Raw genomic sequence first — 24,478 nt, 5'->3', positions numbered from 1 at the left:
TGGTCTCTTTGGCCGGCTTGAATGAGCCTTCGCCAGGCGACAGGGATGGTGGAGTAGGGATCGCCGGCTGCTCGGTAGCCTGAGCCATGAGCCGGTCGATCTGCCTTTTCTCCTCAGCAATCACCATGGTGTCGGCCAGACGGCTCCTGTCTTGTGCGCACTCGAGCGACTTCTTGTAGTTGCCTACAATGGTGATGATGCCCTTTGGACCGGACATCTTCATCTTGAGGTAGGCGTAGTGGGGGATAGCCATGAATTCTAGAGCCGGCCTGCCCAATAGCGCATGGTATGGGCCCGTTGAGATCCACCACCTCGAACCATATTGGCTCTCGGTGGAAGTGCGCCTTGTCACCGAAAAGGACATCCAGCTAGATTTTGCCAATCGGCGACCAGGACTGTCCCGGCACAATGCCGTGGAAGACGGTGCTGGTCGGCTGGAGGTCCTTCTCCTTTAGCCCAAGCTTGAGCAAGGTGTCGCAATAGAGGATGTTGATGCTGTTGCCGCCGTCGACAAACACCCCGGAAAACCGACATGTGATCCTCCTAGAGGCGAAAGTGGTGTCAAGGACGAGCGCGTATGAGCCTGGGTTTGGCATCACCGCAGGATGGTTAGCCCGGCTCCATGTAATTGGCTTTTTAGACCAATGCATGAATTGGGGAACCGGGGGGACCGTGACGTTCACCTCATGCCGGCGTTGTCGCTCGCTGTGCTTGTCATCACCCTCGTTGGTGAAGACGACATAAGCTTTGTCTTGATGGGGGTAATCGTCGTGGAGACGACCGTCGTTGTGGGGCGGTGGTGGTGGAGCCGGATCACGAGGCGCAGCAGCTTCCCCTGGGGGAGCCGGCAGACCCTCTCCTCACGACAGTCGCCTGTGCAAAGCTGCACTGCCAGAGGGTATGAGTGGCCGGCTTCGCCCCAGTATGCATCTTGCATGGTGCGTCGAAGATTTTCTCGAATGTGAGCTTGGGCTGCCAGTTGTTCTTGCCGGTCCACTGCCGTTGAGAGCCGACTTGAGTAGCCGGCGCGTCTTCCTCCATGCTAGCCACCTGCTTGCTAGTGGAGCGCGAATCAAGTTGATCCGACTTGCGCTTGTTGTTCTGGCCGCCTCGGTTGTTGCCAGCCGACTTGGGAGTAGCGGGCGTGGGGACTATCTTGTCCGAGGCGGTGACCTTGACCCGCATCGCGGAGTCGGCCGTGGCGTACTTGTCCGCCTTGGCCATGATCACCGCTAGAGAAGTGGGCTCGAAGCACATGAGCTTGTGCTTGAGGAGAGTGCCGTCTCGGCAACCATCAATAAAGTATTGAATGGCTTGGACCTCATGCACTCCCTTGCAGGAGTTGCGCAACTCGGTCTAACGCGTGACGTAGTCGCGAAGGGGTTCGTCGGGCCTCTGGACACACATGGCCAACTCGCGAGGCCGGCCAGGGCGCTTGTAGGTGCGAGTGAAATTGCGGACGAACGCCTCCTCGAAGTCAACCCAGGAGTTGACGCTGCCGGCTGGAAGGCTGTTAAGCCATGTTCTAGCCAAGCCGGCCAGCATGAGAGGCACGTAGCGGACGGCTATGTGCTTGTTGCCCCGAGCAATGCCAACGGCGGTGGTGTAGTCGATCAGCCAGTCTTCTGGCTTGGCTGTGCCGTTGTACTTGGGGGTGTCCCGAGGGAGAGTAAAGCCTCTGGGAAATGGCGCCCCTCGGATCCGAGGGCCGAAGCACACCGTGCCGATGGGACCATCCTCCTCGAGGAGAGCCGACTGCGCCAAGAGGTTGAGGCATCTGCGAGCATCATTGTCGCTGTGTGGGACGCGAGGGCCGATCCGGGCCGTGATCGGAAGGGTGTCCTGGGAACTTGTAGCGTTGGCCCCCTCCCAATACTTAGGAGGCGGAACCTCACACACCGAATCCCCCTCGTCGCCACCATCCCTGCGACGCCGGCCGGAAGACAGCTTGCTCTCGTGCAGAGAACGCTTGTCGTGGCTGCCCTTGCCCTTCCGTCCGGAAGTGCGAGGCGAGGAAGATCCCTCGGCGTGATGATGACCGCTGGGGTTATGGCATGCTCCGGGGCAGGCTCCTGGAGACTCCGACTGTGCCTGACCAGGGTCAAGCAGTGACTGCTGCTCATTTGCGGCGTTAAGGAGATCCTTGAGCCGCTTCTCTTGAAGGACACGCTTCTCGCCCTCCAAACTTGGCATTTCTGCCATGGCCGTCTGAGCAGCCCGCAAGTTGGCCGCAGGGTTATCGTAGATGGACTGCTTGCCGCCTAGGATATCGGCAATGACCCGGTCGTGGCCACGGACCGCGCCGAGCTGGCTAGGGCCATCAGCAGCCGGAGTGAAACCATAAGAGGAGTTATATTCGCGCTGCATAGCTTTCATCCGGCGCTTGGCTGCGGCGATGACAATGCCTTCCTCCAAGATTTTCTTGTGAGCCTCCTCGAGCGAGGCCCGCGTGTCGGTAGGGTTTGCGGAGGTGGCAATGTCCGTCTGCAAGCCGGCAAGGGCGGCATGAAGCGTGTCGGCTGAACCCGCAGCAGGATCAGTCGCATCTGCTGACGCTTTGCCATGAGTCTTGTTGGTGCCGGCGCCAATGACCATCACCACCATGTGGTTGGAGACGATGGCGACGTGATGCGGGGAAAGACACCCCGCAGACGATGGTGGACCGTCGAAGACAAGCATATTGCTGGGGTACTAGTCAAGCATAGGCGTCTCCCCAAGGGAGAGCCTGCTGAAGCTGGCACACAACACGTCGATGTCGATGTCCTCGCCAGGGTAGCGAGGTCCATCGTTGAGTCGCAAATCGACAAAGAGAACACCGAGGTTCGCAATAGCGGAGATGACGGTGCTGGGGAGTGACTCGTCATCAGACCACCCATCAGAATCCATGAGAAGGACTAGGACGTCGATCAACATCATAGAAGGCTCCTCAAGGGCAGGCTCCACGGGCATTATGAATCGGTCCCGGCGCGAAGCATCCGACGGTGTTGGCAAAGGGCCCCGCCCAGCGTGTAAATCCATCCGATGCCGCAGACGGCCCCACAGTGGGCGCCAAATGTCAGTGTTTACTCACAACATATGCCATGGGTAGGCTAAAGATGGTGAGAACGGAAAGGACACCGGAGGGCGTTTGGACGAGGTTGGTACAAGCGAGGAACGCACGATGTACCCAGGTTCGGGGCTCTCCGTAGAGATAATACCCCTAGTCCCACCGGAATGTATAATGCACTAGTGAGGCTTGATACGTCTCAAACGTATCTACAATTTTTGATGGTTTCACGCTCTTATATTGTCAACTTGGATGTTTTGTTTACCTTTTATATCTTTTTTGGGACTAACTTATTAATCCAGTGCCAAGTGCCAGTTCTTGTTTTTTCTGTGTTTTTGACTCTTTTCAGACCTGATTTTGGAACGGAGTCCAAACGGAATAAAATCCCTGAAATAAATTTTTCCAGAATGGAAGAAGATCGGGAGGCTTGAGGGCCAAGGCAGTGGGCCCATAGGGGGCCCACAAGCCATGTTGCCGCGGCCAGGGGGGAGGCCGCGACAACCAAGCTTGTGGCCCCCCGACGCTCCCCTGCCCTAGGTTTTTGGCCTATAAATTCCCTAAAAATCCAGAAAAAATGAGGGCATCCACGAAAACACTTTTCCGCCGCCGCAAGCTTCCTTTTCCGCGAGATCTCATTTGGAGACCCTTCTCGGTGCCCTACCGGAGGGGACTTTGGAGTTGGAGGGCTTCTACATCAACATCATTGCCTCTCCAATGACTCGTGAGTAGTCTACTTCAGACCTACGGGTCCGTAGTTAGTAGCTAGATGGCTTCTTCTCTCTCTTGGATCTTCAATACAAAGTTCTCCATGATCTTCATGGAGATCTATCCGATGTAATCCTCTTTGGCGGTGTGTTTGTTGAGATCCCATGAATTGTGGATTTGTGATCAGATTATCTATGAATTATATTTGAGTCTTTGCTGATTTCTTATATGCGTGATTTGATATCCTTGTAAGTCTCTCTGAGATTGGGTTTTGTTTGGCCAACTAGATCTATGATTCTTGCAATGGGAGAAGTGCTTGGTTTTGGGTTCATACCGTGTGGTGACCTTTCCCAGTGACAGAAGGGGCAGCAAGGCACACATCGTGTTGTTGCCATCAAGGGTAACAAGATGGGATTCTATCATAGATATGAGATTGTTCATCTACATCATGTCATCTTGCTTAAGGCGTTACTCTGTTCTTTTGGACTTAATACACTAGATGCATGCTAGATAACGGTCGACGTGTGGAGTAATAGTAGTAGATGCAGAAAGTATCGGTCTACTTGTCTTGTACGTGATGCCTATAGATATAATCATTGCCTTAGATAACGTCACGACTTTGCGCGGTTCTATCAATTGCTCGACAGTAATTTGTTCACCCACCGTCTACTTGCTTTCATGAGAGAAGCCACTAGTGAACACTACGGCCCCCGGGTCTATTCACAATTATCGTTTCCACTTTCACTTTTACTTTGCTCTATTTACTTTTTGCTTTCAGTTCTCACTTTGCAAACAATCTATAAGGGATTGACAACCCCTTCATAGCGTTGGGTGCAAGATCTTTGTGTTTGTGCAGGTACTTGTGACTTGACGAGATCTTCGAGTGGTTCGATACCTTGGTTCTCAAAACTGAGGGAAATACTTACCGCCGCTGTGCTACATCACCCGTTCCTCTTCAAGGGAATACCAACGCAAGGCTCCAATGTCGTGGGAAAATCCTTTGCATATTTGCCAAGGAAGTCCCTAAAGGAGTAGTCGTAGCAGCAGGATTCCTCGCGCCGTACCAGGGAAGGTCTGTTGTCGCAGTAGCACAAGGATTTTTGGCGCCGTTGCCGGGGAGGATCAAGTCAAGAATAGTCTCTCGTCAACGTGCTGATTTCTGGCGGGGGGAGGAGATCTGTCCAAGTAGGTGTCACAAACTCATCTCTTGCATTTACCTTTTTTGCCAGTTGCCTCTCGTTTTCCTCTCCCCCACTTCACATTTGCCGTTTTCATTTGCCTTTCCCCTTTTGCCGTTTCCTTTTGCCTTTTTTTGTTTTCCTTTGCCATTTTCTTTTACCTTTTTGCCATTTTCTTTGCCGGTTTTCTTGCTTGCTTGTGTGCTTGTTTGTTTGTTGAAGTCATCATGGCTGAAAACACCAAACTTTGCGACTTCTCGAATACTAATAATTATGATTTTATTAGTACTCCGATTGCTCCCGCCACTAGTGCGGAATCATATGAAATCAACGTATCTTTGCTGAATCTTGTTATGAAAGAGCAATTCGCTTGCCTTCCTAGTGAAGATGCTGCATCCCATCTCAATACCTTCATTGAGCTTTGCGATATGAAAAATAAAAGAGATGTGGATAATGACGTGATTAAGTTGAAGCCTTTTCCTTTCTCGTTGCGAGATCGTGCAAAAACTTGGTTTTTTTCTTTGCCTAAAAATAGTATCGATTCTTGGGATAAGTGCAAAGATGCTTACATATCCAAGTATTTTCCACCGGCTAAGATTATCTCCTTACGTAACGATATCATGAATTTCAAGCAACTTGATCATGAACACGTTGCACAATCTTGGGAGAAGATGAAGTTAATGATTAGAAATTGTGCCGCTCATGGCTTGAGTTTGTGGATGATTATACAAATCTTTTACGCTGGTTTGAATTTTGGTTCTCGCAATATCTTGGACTCCGCCTCAGGTGGAACGTTCATGGAAATCACGTTAGGAGACGCTACAAAACTCCTAGACAATATCATCACCAACTAATCTCAGTGGCACACTGAAAGGTCACCTCCTAGCAAAAAGGTACACGCTATAGAAAAATTAACTCGCTTAGTGCTAAGATGGACGAGTTGATGAATTTGGTTGCTAGTAAAAATGCTCCTTTAGATCCTAATGACATGCCACTATCTTCCTTGATTGAGAGTAGCAACGCTAGTTTGGACGTTAATTTGGTTGGTAGGAACGATTTTGGCAACAACAATGCTTTTAGAGGAAACTATGTTCCTAGGCCTTTTCAAAGTAACTCCTCTAACAACTATGGCAATTCCTACAACAGCACTTATGGAAATCACAACAAATTACCCTCTGATTTAGAGAGTAATATCAAAGAGTTCATCAACTCTCAAAAGATTTTCAATGCGTCCATAGAGGAAAAACTACTCAAAATAGACGATTTGGCTAAGAGCGTTGATAGGATGTCTTGTGATATTGATGCTTTGAAAGTTAGATGTGCTCCTCCCAAAGTCAACTTGGATGAAACTTTAAAAGCTATGCGTGTCTCCATGAATGAGAGCAAAGAAAGAACCGCCCAAATTCGTGCTAGGCATGAATGGTTTAAAAGGGTGTGTTCTAGTGATGCAAATCACGAAGATCTTAAAGTGCTTGGTGTGACTCCTCTTGAATCTTTGTTTTCGCGTGTCAAACCTATTGATGAAGGGGCTGGATATGAATCCACTTCGGTTCAAAAACGCCCCAATGATTCGGAGTCCACCCATCTTGATGATAAAGGTGTGGAGAGTGGAGTAGAAGAAATCAAAATTTCGGGTAGTAATGAAACTCCCACTTTTGATTTCAAGGAGTTCAATTATGATAGTTGCTCCTTGTTTGAATGCATTTTCTTGATGCAATCCATTGCAAACTCTCCACGTGCTTATAGCCAAAGCAAAGCCTTTACCGCTCATATCGTAGACGCTATGATGAAATCTCTTGAAGAGAAGCTCGAATTAGAAGTCTCGATACCTAGAAAACTTCATGATGAGTGGGAACCTACTATCAAAATCAAGATAAAAAACTATGAATGCAATGCTTTGTGTGATTTGGGTGTTAGTGTTTCCACGATTCTAAAGTCTTTATGTGATATTCTTGGTTTTCATGAGATTGAAGAGTGTTCTCTTAATTTGCATCTTACGGATTCTACTGTCAAGAAACCCGTGGGAAGGATCGATGATGTTCTTATTGTTGCAAATAAGAACTATGTACCAGTGTATTTCATTGTACTTGACATAGACTGCAATCCTTCATGTCCCATTATTCTTGGTAGACCTTTCCTAAGGACTATTGGTGCTATCATCGATATGAAGGAAGGGAATATTAGATTTCAATTTCCCCTAAAGAAGGGCATGGAGCATTTTCCTAGAAAGAAAATAAGATTGCCTTATGAATCTATGATGAGGGAAACTTATGGTTTGAGCACCAAAGATGACTATACGTGATTCCATCACCTTTTGCCTAGCTAAGGGCGTTAAACAATAGCGCTAGTTGGGAGGCAACCCAACAAATCTATCCTTTTTCTTTCTGTTTTGTGTTTTCCACACTTTAATAATTCTGTTATGATTGTGTTTTTTGTGTTTTTTTTTGCGTTTGTGCCAAGCAAAACCATTATGATTAGTCTTGGGGATGATCGTTTGGTCATGCTGGAAAAGACAGAAACTTTCTGTTCACGAAAATAATTTTCGTTTTTTTTCTGTAAGAGATTTAGAGTTGATTCTTTATGCTGATGATTTCTACGGAAATTCTTCAGACTGTCATAAGTTTTCAGAATTTTTGAAGTACCATAAGTATATGAAGTATACAGATTGCTACAGACTGGTCTGTTGTTAACAGATTCTGTTTTTGTTGTGTTGGTTGCTTATTTTGATGAAACTATGGATAGTATCGGGGGGTATTAGCCATGGAAGATTGAAAATACAGTAACCCAACATCAACATAAGTAGAATTTAAGTTTGTTACAGTACCTAAGGAAGTGGTGGTTTGCGTTCTTATACTAATGTTATCACAAGTTTTTGTTTAAGTTTCATGTTGTGAAGTTTTCAAGTTTTGGGTGAAGTTCTTATGTAAAAAAAGATAAAGAGTGGCAGGAGCTCAAGCTTGGGGATGCCCAAGGCACCCCAAGTTGATTCAAGGATGCCGTAAAAGCCTAAGCTTGGGGATGCCCCGGGAAGCCATCCCCTCTTTCGTCTTCAATCCATCGGTAATGTTACTTGGGGCTATATTTTTATTCACCACATGTTATGTGTTTTGCTTGGAGAGTCTTGTATCGTCGGAGTCTTTTATTTTTGTTGTGTCACAATCATCCTTGCTACACACCTAGAGAGAGAGACATGCACTCACCGTGATTTTGTCGAGCTTCACTTATATCCTTTGGTTAGACAATTAAGCTCATATGTGCTTCACTTATATCTTTTGAGCTATTTGCTTTTGCTCTTTGTGCTTCACTTATATCTTTTAGAGCACGGCGGTGCGTGGCTTGGTAGTTGATCTATGCTTTGAAACTAGTCTCAAAAGGGGTAGTTATATCCAAAGGGATACGAAAACTTCCACCTTCATGTGCATTGAATAGTTAGAGAAGTTTGATTCATCTCAATTAGTTTTGAGTTGTGGTTGTGGTAATATTGAAGTTATATTAGTAAGGTGTTGTGGATCTAGAAATACTTGTGTTGAAGTTAGTGATTCCCGTAGCATGCACGTACGGTGAACCGCTATCTGATGAAGTCTGAGCATGATTAGTCTATTGATTGTCATCCTTTGTGTGGCGGTCGGGATCGCGCGATGGTTTATACCTACCAACCCTTCCCCTAGGAGTATGCGTTGAATGCTTTGTTTCGATTACTACTAAAACTTTTGCAACAACTATATGAGTTCTTCATGACTAATGTTGAGTCCATGGTTTAGATGCACTTTCACCTTCCACCATCACTATCTTCTTTAGTGTCGTGCAACTTTTGCCGGTGCACAAAACCACCCATATAGCCTCCCTCAAAACAGCCACCATACCTACCTATTATGGTTTTTTCAAAGCTATTCCGAGAAATATTGCCATACGATTACCACCATGACATGTGCCACCACTTCTACATTGCCATTGCATGATCGTAAGATAGCTAGCATGATGTTTCCATTGATGTCTATGCCATGCTAGATCATTGTCATGGTACACTACCGAAGGCATTCCATATAGAGTCATCATTGCTCTAAGTTCTGAGTTGTAAGTGTGATGATCATCATTGATGGAGCATTGTCCCAAGTGAGGAAATAAAAGAGGCCAAAGATGCCAACCAAAAAAAAGAGGCCAAAGAACCCACCAAAAAAATGAGAGAAAAAGAGAGAAGGGACAATGCTACCACCTTTCCACACTTGTGCATATTAAGCACCATGATATTCATGATTGAGAGTCTCTCTTTTTGTCACCACCATATAGCTAGTGGGAAATTTTCATTATATAACTTGGTTTGTATATTCCAATGATAGGCTTCCTCAAAATTTCCTTAGGTCTTCGTGAGCAAGCAAGTTGGATGCAACCCACTAGTTTTCTTTAAGAGCTTTCACATACTCTTAGCTCTAGTGCGTCATTTGTATCACAATCCCTACTCATTCACGTTGATATCTATTGATGAGCATCTCCATAGCTCATTGACATGCCTCGTCAATGTGACCATCTTCTCCTTGTTTGTCTTGCAACCTCCACCACACTCCACACCACTTATAGTGCTAAAACCATGGCTCACGCTCATGTATTGCGTGAGAGTCGAAAAAGTTTGAGAAAGTAAAGGTGTGAAAACAATTACTTGGCCAATACCGGGGTTGTGCACGATTTAAATTCGTTGTGCAATGATGATAGAGCATAGCTAGACTATATGATTTTGTAGGGATAACTTTCTTTTGGCCTTGTTATTTTGAAAGTTCATGATTACCTTGCTAGTTTGCTTGAATTATTATTGTCTCCACGTCAATAGAAAACTATTGTTTTGAATCTAATGGATCTAAACATTCACGTCATATAAGAGGAGTTACAAAGGACATCTATGCTAGGTAGCATGAAGGCATCAAAAATTCATTCTTCATCACTTCCCTACTCGAGGACGAGCATGAGTTAAGCTTGGGGATGCTTGATACGTCTCAAACGTATCTATAATTTTTGATGGTTTCACGCTATTAACTTGTCAACTTTGGATGTTTTGTTTACCTTTTAGATCTTTTTTTGGGACTAACTTATTAATCGAGTACCAGTTCCTGTTTTTTCTGTGTTTTTGACTCTTTTCATATCTGATTTCGGAACGGAGTCCAATCGGAATAAAATCCCCGAAATAAATTTTTCCAGAACAGAAGAAGATCGGGAGGCTTGAGGGCCAAGGCAGTGGGCCCACACGGGGCCCACTAGCCCTGTTGCCGCGGCCAGGGGGAGTCCACGGCAACCAAGGTTGTGCCCCCTGGCGCTTGTCGGGACCCCGATCTTGAGTCATAAGAACCCAGCCTGTAACACATCACATCACTTTGCGGCCTCACGCACGGTAAACTCCACGGCTGCCACCTTACCTTGGCCGGGACCGTTTGCGTCTTTTGGCTCACATATATGAATATGTTGCTAGTGTTCAAACGACAAAGAACCCGGGTCGACATGACTAGTTATAAACCCAAGCGGTACATCCGTAGAGGGACATGCATACATAACCCAGCAAGGCAGGTGTCGATCAACAACGTGTGTAGACGAGTCGTAGCAAGCTACAAGGACTCCATTACACCGCGTGACATTTCCCCGAGGGGACAGACACAGCAATAAAGAAGGATACACGCCGGTCAATCAATGTGACTAGAGCAGTAGCAAGCTACCAAGGCTCTATAGAAGCACAAAGAGGCATTTCCTTGTAAATAGTACTACTAAAGGCACACAACTAGGTGTCGAATCCCACACATATAATGCATTTCATAACATACACACAATATGCACTATATGCGTAGATACAACATGGCATCACAACATAACTCTATGACTCAAGATTTTATTAAAGACTCATAGGAATCAATATAGTATGATATTACAAACAGGGGTCCCGTGACCCGACACTCAAGTCATAAAAACAACAAGCGGAAGCACAACATGTCTGGGTAGAGACATCTACTAAAAGTGGCTGGAAGAGCCCGAAAAGCTACTACGACCCTACCAAAGGAGCCAGACCTCTGTCTGGGATTCCCAAGCTATTCCGGTCAACATTGAACACATCGCGTAGAAACCTTTAATGAGACTAAATTCTTCTCTGCAAAAACATAAATAAAGCAACCGTGAGTACAAAGGTACTCAACAAGTCTTACATCAGAACTATCTACATATGCATCATGTTTCAATGAAAGGATTGTGGGGTTTGATTGCAGCAAGCCAACTTTGACTCTTGGCTAACCTGTACTACGACTACAAGTTCTTTCTTTGGGGTGGGATCGCGCACAGAGTCCACATATTCACCAATCAATACACCACTATGGATTCACTCTCGTCTCCCTACGAGAAAGCCTTCCATAGCACTCACACTTATCTTGCATGTTTTAGAGTATCCATTTAAGTTGTCTATGTACCACGTAATGTTTCCAAGTAGTCCATATCAGAGGACGCGGCTATTAGAACAGATTAAATCACCCTGCAGGGGTATACTTCTTCACACACGCTCCCACCGTTTATCACCATGTGCATGTCATGCATCTCGGCAACCTTCAAGCGGAAGCACTGGCGCGGGTGTCGGCCACGACCGTTAACCACACAAGACCCTAGTCCAGGTTTATCGCCTATTTGAGACTGAACCCGCAAGGAAGTCCGGCCGAGGTTTCCTCTACGGCCCCAAACAATGTGCGCAGGGTTCCCAAGCCCACCATCCGGGTGCCACTTGGTACACCGTGCCACTGTGTATCTACCGCAGAGAAGCCTACCACGTCGGGCAGAGCTAAACACGGCCGGCAACACTTTTCCTACAAACACCAGAAACTAGTTGCAACTCCTAGACAGAGATCTAGGCGATTAATAAGCCAAGAGGGTCAATTAAGTATCCCAACGTGTGGTAGTATCTTGTCTTGGATAACATACACAGAACTAAGTTCTTAAGGACGGCCCCAATGAGACAACTCACCATGTACTCCTACATGGCCTCTCATCTCTACCTTTACCAAATCGGATTCACACTTTTACTCTCACACTTTAGGACTTGAACACAACCATTCTGATTCATCATACAGATGGATTAGACCCGACACGACTCTAAGCATAGCAGGCATTGTAAGCAAGCATGGATGAGTAAGCACAACAAGGCCCAAGCAGTTGCTGCTCATGCTAAGTGGTTTCAACTATTTACTATGACAAAATCAGGTCATGCAGAGAAATGGGTTCAACTACCGATAACATGTACAGTTGAATCGTGTTTGTCGTAATGCAGTAAAAGAGAGCAGGAGCGAGAGAGTGGGTTTATTTCAATATGCTCAAGGGGGTTGCTTGCCTGACACGTCTGAAGATAGCAATGAGTCTTCATCAATGTCAACGATCACATTGTCGGAACCATCGTCTACCGGGAGGGAACAACACCGGCAAACAAGAAAGGAACAAGAATTACTTCACGGAAATGCAACACTATGATGCATGATCAAGAAATGGAGATGAAATGTGGCAGGGCCAAAATAGCTACCAATTCGTAGGTTGAAGCTGGATTTGAATCAGGATTCAAACATCACTTCAACAAGGTATTTTCCGGATACCCTTTTAATTGATTCGACCTGATGCTCAGGTATAACTTGTTTTTCACATGCATGAAGATGGCAATTTGAGGTACTGGTTTTGCTAGCTCAATGTTTGATCATAGCAATTTAAGTGGAATTCAAATAGGAATCAAATTCCAACTCCAAACTATTTATTAAATTTACCCTATTCATCATTTTGCCTATTCGGTGATGTTAACTTTCTCAAACCGACATGAAAATGCCATAATCAGATTCTTTGGATTTTTCCAATCCTCTTTCATATATAAATTATTTTCATCCGAGTTATATTTTAATTTCTATGATTTTTACAAGTATTAGCAATTTCCTGGATTTAAATTAAATCAGAAAAGCTATTACTGCGTCACTGTGATGTCATCACTACGTCAGCAGTCACCAGCGCCTGGGCCAGGTCAAACCTGACCAGTGGGGTCCACTGGTTAGTGACCCAGGGGCTAATCCCGCGTTGACCCGCACTAAGTGAGGTTTCACTCACCAGTGGGGCCCTTTGTCAGTGGCTCTGGGGGGGGGTTAGCACTGGCTAATGATTGGCCACGTCGGGGGCTGCCGGAGCCTAGCCGGCAGCGACGACGGGCGCGGCGGAGGCGTGTTGGAGTTGTGCTAGAACGCGCTACACGGGTCCATTTGCGACGCGGCTTGTGGCTACGGGATGCTTGCGAAGCGGCCGTTCTCGCAGGGGGTAGCAAGAGAGCTAGGGTGGCCGGGAGAGGTGCCGGCGACGAGCGTGCGCGGCGGCCGGAAGTGGAGCTTGTCGGGGAGATGCTCTGGAGGGGGATTTTGAGCGGGAGAGAGAGGGGAAGAATCGGAGGCTCACAGGGGTTCCATTCCTGGCATCGACGAGGTTGGAGGGGCTCTCTGGCAGCGGATCGACGGCGGCGGATCTCGGTGACTGGAGATGGGGAAGACGGCGGTGGCTGCTCGATTCAAGGGCTTCGGCTCGATTCTCTTGGTCAACACGGGCTGCTCGTAGAGGCGGAGCTGAAGAGCATGTCAAGGAGGCGAGGGGTGGCCGGAGCTGCGCGGACGGCGACGAGCTTGAGCAGTGCTCGGCAAGGGTGGCGAGAGAAGAGACGAAAGAGAGAGAGAGAGAGGAGAGGAATGGAGCAGAGGGAGGAGATAAGGGAGAGAGGAGCCTCGTGCTGGCACGGTGGAGGCAGGAGAAGGCTCCACGCGAGCAGGAGGTGGCGAGGTAAGCCGCCGTGCTCACCTTCTCCCGTGCCTTCTGGCAGGAGGAGGAAGACGACACGGAGAGGCCCTCCTCGTGGGCTGGGCCAGGAGGTGGGCGACATATAGCTCTCTCCTCCTCTGTTTTTTATTTTTCTGTTTTGATTTCTTTCTGGCATTTAGATTTAGGTTTTAAATAAATATTTAACTAATTTATAAAACCCTAAAATAGTGTTATGTGACAGAGATAAAATAATCAATGCCACAAAATAGTTTCAACATTTTTGAAACTTTTATTTCGAAAGAAAACAAAATAACTCCATTCCAAACAATTATTTGATCAAATCAAAAATCCATTTCAAAATGGTTCTGTGACTTAAAATTTTGGTTTGACAAATTTATTTTATGTCACTATTTTTCCAAGTATTTGGAACATTTTCTTGGTCCCTTTTAAGGTATTAATTTTTATTGCCTTGTTGTCAATTTTTCAAATCATTGGTGTTTTGATCACTTCCTGTTTCAAACATCAAAGTTTTTATAATGCATGCATGAATGCTTGGCAAACAAATGAAAGCTAGGGCTGTGACAGCGCTCCCCTGCCCTAAGTCTTTGGCCTATAAATTCCCTAAAAATCCAGAAAAATGAGGGCATCCACGAAAACACTTTTCCGCCGCCGCAAGCTTCCGTTTCCGCGAGATCTCATCTGGAGACCCTTCCCGGTGCCATGCCGGAGGGGACTTTGGAGGTGGAGGGCTTCTACATCAACATCATCGCCTCTCCAATGACTCGTGAGTAGTCTACTTTAGACCTACGGGTCCGTAGTTAGTAGCTAGATGGCTTCTTCTCTCTCTTGGATCTTCAATACAAAGTTCTCCATGATCTTCATGGAGATCTATCCGATGTAATCCTCTTTGGCGGTGTGTTTGTCGAGATCCGATGAATTGTGGATTTGTGATCAGATTACCTATGAATTATATTTGAGTCTTTGCTGATTTCTTATATGCATGATTTGATATCCTTGTAAGTCTCTCCGAGTCTTAGATTTTGTTTGGCCAACTAGATCTATGATTCTTGCAATGGGAGAAGTGCTTGGTTTTGGGTTCATACTGTGTGGTGACCTTTCCCAGTGACAGAAGGGGCAGCAAGGCACGCATCATGTTGTTGCCATCAAGGGTAACAAGATGGGCTTTTATCGTAGATATGAGATTGTTCATCTACATCATGTCATCTTGCTTAAGGCGTTACTCTGTTCTTTTGGACTTAATACACTAGATGCATGCTGGATAGCGGTCGACGTGTGGAGTAATAGTAGTAGATGCAGAAAGTATCTGTCTACTTGTCTTGGACGTGATGCCTATAGATATAATCATTGCCTTAGATAATGTCACGACTTTGCGCGGTTCTATCAATTGCTCGACAGTAATTCGTTCACCCACCGTCTACTTTCTTTCATGAGACAAGCCACTAGTGAACACTACGGCCCCCGGGTCTGTTCACAATTATCGTTTCCACTTTCACTTTTACTTTGCTCTGTTTACATTTTGCTTTCAGTCCTCACTTTGCAGACAATCTATAAGGGATTGAAAACCCCTTCATAGAGTTGGGTGCAAGCTCTTTGTGTTTGTGTAGGTACTTGTGACTTGACGAGATCTTCCACTGGTTCGATACCTTGGTTCTCAAACTTGAGGGAAATACTTACCGCCGCTGTGCTACATCACCCTTTCCTCTTCAAGGGAACACCAACGCAAGGTTCCAAGGCCGCAGGGAAATCCTTTGCATATTTTCCAAGGAAGTCCCTAAAGGCAAAGCCGTAGCAGCAGGATTCCTTGCGCCGTACGAGGGAAGGTCTGTTGTCGCAGTAGCAAGGCTACAATGTGCTCGTGGAGCTGTTCTGCGGAGGAGGAAGAAGGAGAAGCCGGCTCGCGTCTACCTCTCGTGTATGATTGTGTGTACGAAGGATTGACCGACCCTCGTCATGGAGGGAGGTTGGTGGGTTTTTTAGACGAACCCATCGACCTACAATAAGGATAAAAGTACATGAGTCGGACCTGGCTGGCAGCCTCGTCAGCTGACCAGGGGGTCCACAGTGGTCTTGTCTTGTCGCTGGAGGGGACCGCCGGCTGGGAGGTCCCATCTGGCTATGAGACCCGCCGGCTAGACAATGAGACTCTCGCGTAAGGCCGACGCAGGACACATGTTGTACATCCGGCGTCGTCTTGCGAGATTCGCCATGGGCAGCCAATACAGCCGTCTCCACTATTTCCACAACGAGTGTGGTAATGGAGTGGGAGTTTGACGGGCCGACACTGTGCAGGATGATGGATCGGAGCTGGGGTAGGTCAGCGGCATGGACGCAGACGCTGTACCTCCCATGCACTCAACACCCGTACTCGTGCTGACGAATACGCAACTTTGATCGTAGGGTCTCGTCATGACCTACTATTTGACGTGACTTGGGCTCCCTGGCCGGCTAGCTGCCTCGCTAGCCGGCCCTAAGAACGTCCGTCTCGCCTCTAGCCGACAGGGGCCTCCTAGCCAGCCAGAGGGAGTTGACCATCTGACCTCTAGCCGTGAGGGGCTTCCTAGACGGCCAGAGGGAGTTGTGCCTTTCCTTCAAGATAGAATGCAAAGGAGCTGGCTCGATGAGCTTACCCCGGGGTTATCCCCCGTTAGGAATTAAAGAAAAGTGCTTGTTAGGAAACAACTCAATATTTCTACTTTCTATTTTTGTGTGTTAACATGATTAAGCTATTGTATTAATCATGTGTTGTGTCATTTATTTCAATAAGGTGCCAAGTAAAGCTTTTGCGATTGTGTGGATAGTTGCTTGTTTGATTCTATGCAAAAACAGAAACTAATATGTCGAGTGCAGAATTTCTATGATTTAACTGGAACATGAAAAAATTCTGAAATTTTTACACAAAATTTCCATGCAAATTCTCCGAGTTTTCCTAACTGTTCACAATTTTTAGAGATAGGTAAGTATGGTATTTATTCAGATCTTCACACAATGTTCTGTTTTTCACATATTCTGTTTTGGATGCAGAGTATGCTTGTTTTAGTAATATTGTATTGAAAGTACCTAAGTGAATGATAGAATACAATATGTATTATGTGATAACAATTATGAATCTTGTATTGAAAGTACCTAAGTGAATGGTCTATCTTTATTACACTAACCCATCTCACAAAGTTCCGTTAAGTGTTGTGTGATTGAAGTTTTCAAGTTTTGGGTGAGATACCGATATGAGGTGAATAAGGAGTAGAGAGAACTTAATCTTGGGGATGCCCAAGGCACCCCCATGGTAACATCCAAGGAATACTCAAGCATCTAAGCTTGGGGATATCGCGGAAGGCATCCCCTCTTTCGTCTCCAACACTATCGGTATATCTTACTTGGAGCTATATTTTTATTCATCACATAATATGAGTTTTGCTTGGAGAATCATTTTATTTTGTTTTTATCCATTATATGCTATTTATAATCTTGTTTTTCAATAAAACATTCTAATAATTTCCTTTAGAGTGCTTCAATTGCATGTGTGATGTGTGTTGTACAAAAACAGAAACTTTTGTTGTAGTATTTGAGTTATCAGATTTTACTCGAATTTGGGAAGTTTCTTAAATTTTTACATAGTGCTGTCTCACAAGAAGTCCATAGGCTCTACATTTTTCATGTACATATCAAATTCTTCCTTGATGCCAACTCTGGCTCAGGCGTTAGACATCCATTCACATGGTTTCACGAGGATGTCCCGTGGAGGTTAAAGATCGAGCTCACAAATCACAGACCTCGGGGAGCTACTACATGAAGAACCTAGTGTAATATTCTCCTAAACATTTCCTTTTCTCTGAAAAATTTCTGATATTTTTAGTCCTCCAAAATAAAAGTGAACAAAACTCACTAAATTGTTAGCAACTACTCACATAAGTCCCTAGAGGCTATATCATGCATCAAAACTACTTTGAATCACATAAAATTGACATGCAAGTTCATATACATGGTCACCAATAGTAGAAAAAATTGCAAACATAAAGAACTAGAACAAAAACTAATTGAAGCATTGGAGGATTCACATATCAAAGAGTAATTCCTCAAAACAGTTTTGGTAATGGAGTTCCGAGTGAAGAGATCGAAAATCACTTGAAAATGAGCAAGAACTCGGGCTAGGAAGAAATGATGATTTTTTCTGGAGGTAGGAGAAGGCAATGGGCTGGTGCACTAAATGTTGGGGTCCCTGTGAGACCCACGAGCTTGCTAGGCTTTCCCTCCGAGCTCTTGGATCACAGGTGCACTCCCCGGGGTGTATTTGGTGCCAAAAATTCTTAAATAATTACAGAAAAACATACTAAATTTTCAACTCATTTGAAGAATTTTTTGGGACATTTTTATTGCACGAATAATTCAAAAAATAGGATAATAATGGAATTCTACTTTATTAAAACTTTAAATAACACAGAGTAAAAATATGGGTACATCAGGGTACGATTACTAAATTTACGGACCACATGCCCCCTGATAACATAGAGTAGAAGAGAAGCTAAAGATACCTCGTGGTGGAACAATGATGTCTAAAAGGCAATTAAGGAGAAGAAAGATTGTTTCAGACGCCTATATCTGGATAGGAGTGTAGACAACATAGAGAAGTACAAGATGGCAATGAAGGTCGCAAAGCGAGCTATGAGTGAAGCAAGGGGTCGGGTGTATGAGGACCTCTACCAACGGTTAGACACAAAGGAAGGTGAAAGGGACATCTATAAGATGGCCAATATCCAAGAGAGGAAGATGAGGGATACTGACCAAATCAAGTGCATCAAGGACAGAGCCAAGCAACTCCTGGTGAAGAACGAGGAGATTAAGAATAGATGGAGGGAGTACTTTGACAAGCTGTTCAATGGGGAGAGTGAGAACTCTACCATTGATCTGGAGGACTCATTTGATGATACTAGTAGGCGTTTTGTGTGGAGAATCTGGGAGTCGTAGGTCAAGGGGGCTTTAAGGAGGATGAAAGGAGGCAAGGCGATGGGCCGTGATTGTATCCCCATTGAGGTGTGGAAGGCCTAGGGGACATAGCCATAGTATTGCTAACCAAACTTCTCAACCTTATTTTTTGGGAAAACAAGATGCCAGAAGAATGGAAACGGAGTATATTAGTAGCAATATTCAATAACAAGGGGGATGTTGAGAGTTGTACTAATTACTATAGAATTAAATTGACGAGCCATACAATGAATCTATAACGGAGAGTCATTGAGCACCGCTTAAGAAGAATGACAAGCGTTACCAAAAATCTATTTGGTTTCATGCCTCGGAGGTCGACCATGGAAGCCATTTTCTTGGTACGACAACTTATGGAGAGATATAGGGATCAAAAGAAGGACCTGCATATGGTGTTCATTGACGTGGAGAAGGCCTATGATAATATACCGTGAAATGTTATGTGGTGGGCCTTGAAGAAACACAAAGTCCTAGCAAGGTACATTACCCTCATCAAGGACATGTACGATAATGTTGTGTCAAGTGTTCGAACAAGTGATGGAGACACTCATAACTTCCCGATTAAGATAGGACTGCATGAGGGGTCAACTTTGAGCCCTTATACTTTTTCCTTGGTGATGGATGATGTCACATGGGATATCCTAGGATATGTCCCATGGTGTATGCTCTTCGCGGATGATGTGGTGGTAGTTGATGATAGTGGGACAAGGGTCAATAGGAAGTTGGAGTTGTGGAGGCAAACCTTGGAATCGAAAGGTTTTAGACTTAGTAGGACTACGACCAAGTACATGAAGTGCTCTTTCAGTACTACTAGGCAGGAGGAGGAGGGGGTGTTAGCCTTGATTGATAGGTGGTGCCTCAGAAGGACACCTTTCGATATTTGGGGTCAATCTTGCAGAAGGATGGGGATATCGATGAAGATGTGAACCATCAAATTAAAGCTGGATGGATGAAGTGGCGCCAAGATTCTGACATTACCTGTGACAAGAGGGTGCCACAAAAGCTAAAAGGCAAGTTATATAGGACGACGGTTCGACCCGCAATGTTGTATGGTGTTGAGTGTCGGCCGACTAGAAGGCGATATGTACAACAGCTAGGTGTGGTGGACATGCGCATGTTGAGATGGATGTGTGGCCACACAAGGAAGGACCAAATCGGGGATGATGATATACGAGATAGACTTGTGATAGCACCAATTGAAGATAAGCTTGTCCAACATCATTTGTGATGGTTTGGGCATATTCAGCGCAGGCCTCTAGAAGCCCCATTGCATAGCGGATGGCTAAAGCATGCTGATAATGTCAAGAGAGGCCGGGGTAGACCAAACTTGACATAGGAAGAGTCCATAAAGAGAGATCTGAAGGATTGGAGCATCACCAAAGAACTAGACATGGACAGGGTTGCATGGAAGCTTGCTATCTGATATGTCCGAAACATATCTATAATTTCTGCTTGTTCCATGATCTTTTGGGTGACATTGTTATATGTTTTGCTACACTTTCATATCTTTTTACACATATTTGGACTAACCTATTAACTCAGTGCACCCAATGCCACTATATCTCTGTTGATGTCTTTTTGCAGGGAATTTTACCCAAATTTCAAGAGCCCCAAAAATCCCGAGAAAATATATAAAAATCAGCATGATGGAAGCTTCCGGAGCACCGAAGATGGGCCAGAGGGGAGCCAGGGGCTGCCCAGGCGGCCTCCCTGTGCGCCGTGGCCCCTCGCCGCGCCCACAGGTCGCCTGGGTGGGTCACATGCCCTCTGGTGCCCTCCTTTGTACTGTATTTACCCCTCCGATCAAAAACCCTTCAACAATATCCAGAATCGCGAATTTCTTCATCGTTGCGCCATCGCAGCGCTTCCGAGATCAGGAGCGTCAGGAGACCTCTTCCCGGCACCCTACCGGAGGGAGGATTGACCTCTGGGAGCTTCTCCGCCGTCGTGGATGCTTCTCGGACGTGCCGTGAGTAGTCCTCCTTGGACCATGAGTCCACGACCAGTAGCTATGTGACGTCTTCTCTCCAATCTTGTACTTGAATGACTAGCCCTTGTGAGCTATCCTACATGATCAAGACATCTATGAAATTTTCCTGCTATTTCTATGCTTGGTTTGTTGGGATCTGATGGATTATGAGATTACGTTCAGATTGGGATTAGTTATATATTTGATTATCCTTTTATATTATGTTCTTTAGTGATTCATGCACCTTCTCCGTTGCTCTTTATTGCTTTGGTCGAGTAGTAGATTGTAACTCCAAGAGGGAGCGTTATGCGTGATTGTGGGTTCATGCCCCCTGATGTCTAGCTTGAGTGACAGAAACATGAGACTAGGGGATGTGATGTTGCCACCAGGGAGAAAACAATAGTGCTTGTGACCGTGATTGCAAGGATTGTTTACCTTACGCAAAGTTCGTTAATGCAGTTGTCTGTTGCTTTGAGTTCACACTTTGGGTGGGGCTCGCAATTTAATACCAGGGAGATGTTCTGGATAGATATCTCAAGGTGGATGATTAGTAAGCAGATGCTGATGAATAAACAATCTACTTGTCTTGGCGTACTGCCCATTACCATTGAGCCTCTAACTTCCATGTAGCATAATTAGCATTGCGGTGCGTTTATAATTCTGTCAATTGCCGAGCTGTAATTTGTTTACCCATGCATAGTTGTTTATCGTCTTTCGGGAGAGAGACATCACTAGTGAACATCATGTGACTCAGGTCCATATTACCTCCATTACTTACACCTCCACCAATTACTGCTTTCATTTACTTCTCCGTTGCAATCACTGTCACTATTCCCGCTTGTGTTTTGAACCTTTGCAAACTACAAGGCCGGAGAGACTGACAACCTCTCTGTACTCGTTGGGAGCAAAGTTATTTATTGTGTGTGCAGGTCCACGTCTTATTCTAGCGCCAGAGCAGCAGACACCTACTTGTTGATCCTCGGAGTCCTCCTGGTTCGATAAACCTTACAGTCCCTGTGTAAGGGAAATCTGCTGCTGATTACATCTCCACCTTCCACTTGGGGTAACCAACGAGGGGCGAAAAGTATATTCATCAACTCGTCATCAAGCAAATTTCTGGCGCCGTTGCCGGGGACTCCAGTCTTCAAGATAGGGGAGTTGCACACTATCTTTTGCCTTTGTTTTTAGTCTTGTTATTTTGCTTTCTAGTTTTTTCTTTAGAGTCTTATACCAAAAACCACAAAAAATTAGTTGATTTTCTTTTAGTTGTCCTTTCTGCTTAGTCCAGCATGTTAGGGTTTGATTCTTTGAGGGAACCCGAGGTCCTAGATTTCCATCAAAGGAATGGAGAAAATATGAAGGATGCTTGGTATAGAATTTCTAAAGCACATAAAAGAATTATGCCTTGCATACCTATCAAAATTGTGCTTAGAAATTTTATCCTGGTCTTTTTATTTGGTGTAAACACACTCTTGATATTATAGCTGGACGAGATTTTTTAGAGAGTGAAGAGGCTAGAGCTCTTGATATTATACATGGTCTATCTAAATACCTTGTTTATGGTCGTGGATATGACACTATTATAGATGGACTTGCTACCATTGAAAGGAAAATAGATGCTCTAGACTTAAGAGAAAGAGAGAAACCCATGGTTGATAAGAAAAATATTTTGAAAATAGATGATGACTAGGAGTCATTTATAAGAATTAGTATCTCTAACCAAGATTTCCTTGCTTATTGTGATATTGGATCCATGGTTTCTACAATGCTAAAAGTTGTTTATAATTCTCTAAGCCTTTTAAACACGAGCAATTTTTTTTCTTTTCATGAACATGCTAATGGGGATATTTCTAAAATCCAGGGAAAGGTAAAAGATGTCCAGGTTACATTCTCTAAGAGGAGTGCAACAGTTGATATCTTCATCATGAAGCCAAACGAAGGAAACATAGTGCTTGGAAGGGACTTCCTCCGAGCCGTGAAAGGCTACATTGATATAGGTAAAGGACACATACGCTTATGTGGGTAAGCGAAAGGTATGTATCCGTTCCATAGGAAAAATATAGATGAACTTGTTGAGGATCCGTTTGAAGGTCTTGATGATTCCGATGCCATTGGTGAATTTTGATCCTCACTTTTGCATCATACCTATATCAAAGGCATATAAGAAAGCGCTTGTTTGGAGGCAACCCAATGTGGGGACCCCGACTTACGAGTCGAGATTGCCGTGCTCAGTGATCCCATAGATCAATGCTCACCGAACACAGATACCGAACAAAAGAGTCTTACATCCAAGTACTGATTATTACAACACATGACCGAAGGGTCAAGTTCACAAGGCGGGGCATAAAGCCAAATCACTTAGATACACTAGTAGCGGAAAACATAGGGGCTAAGCGGCACCCATGCCATCAAGCCTACACTGACAGGCATTCTGACTCGGAAGCGTCCTAGTTCGCATGGGCGTCTCCGAAGACGTACTCATCTCCAAACTCCAGTCCTTCCGTGTCTGATCAATAACATAACCAGTGGCAAGCCAATGAGTACTTTGAATGTATTCGCAAACAGCCCATGATATAAGCAACAAAAGTGAAGGATAGCAATATCATGCATCTTTAGTGTAACTCATCTAGGTGGAATGATCATGATTATGCATCAAGTTAAAGAATTACTTTTGAAGAACAGGTTACAGATATTAATATATCTGTCGAGGGCTGAATCATTTGGGTTCACCCTATATGCCAAGTCACCAAACTTGGTCATATCATTACTGTCATAACAACACCTTTTTCAACACCACACACACTCACACTTGGTTTATGCGGAAATAACTGGATGTAGTTTAAGCAGGACTACCCAACTGTCCTTGACCATGGACACGGCTATTCGAATAGTTTACACTCTGCACAGGTAGTACGCTGTACCCACGAGATCCAGGAAAACTTCCGCGTCATCCACGACTCGCGGTATATAACATACCCGAGGTAAGTACCTGACCAATGCCTTTCCCCTGACGATACTAGACAAAGAAGTCCACTCGATTGGTACCCAGCCCACATGGTGTACGTCTTACGAGCATCAACTCTGGACAATACCAACCATGCGGGGACCAATGGTGTGACTGTAACTCATAAAAATGGCATAGTCGTCCTACCTGGCACGACCCCATCATGAGAGTGACCAAACATCACTCCCGCCACTAGTAATGTGGCTCTTTGCTAGCATTGACCAAGAGTACTTAACATAGCCCCGTCCCACAAGGGGTAACGTGGTCGTACTGGTAAGGTTGGGACGGTCGACACATCATAAATCTAATCCCATTTCCGAAACCATACTCACGCAAATACTGGGTGCATCACTTCACCGAAAGTGACCACATATCTCATCATCACCCTCGGGCATTAGTGGCACCCGACGGGGTTTTCATAAACTCTTGCTTTATGTCCTCAACATACTCATGATAATATTACTTCTATCATTACTTGTCAACATCATATTAGCAGGACCCTTAAGGGGTAGGGTCAAGCTCAATGCATGTGCTCTAGGGGAGCCTTCGGTAAATCATGTCAAATGATTACCGGCACTTATGATCATATGCAATGGGAATACTTGCTATTTTAACATGCAAAGTAACATATGCTCAGTCATGGTCAAAGGGCTGCTTGCCTTGGTCAGCTAAGTATCCGGGGTCTTCGAGGTCTTCCGCTCCGATTCCCTCGTCACACAGACTTTTTATCGTCGATAAAACAATAAATAAGAAATAGCTCACATAGAAACAGATCACAAAGTCATTTTAAAAAT

Source organism: Hordeum vulgare, chromosome 7H, assembly GCF_904849725.1.
Source record: "Hordeum vulgare subsp. vulgare chromosome 7H, MorexV3_pseudomolecules_assembly, whole genome shotgun sequence".
NCBI lineage: Eukaryota > Viridiplantae > Streptophyta > Magnoliopsida > Poales > Poaceae > Hordeum > Hordeum vulgare.
Note: the sequence above shows the minus strand (reverse complement) of the source record.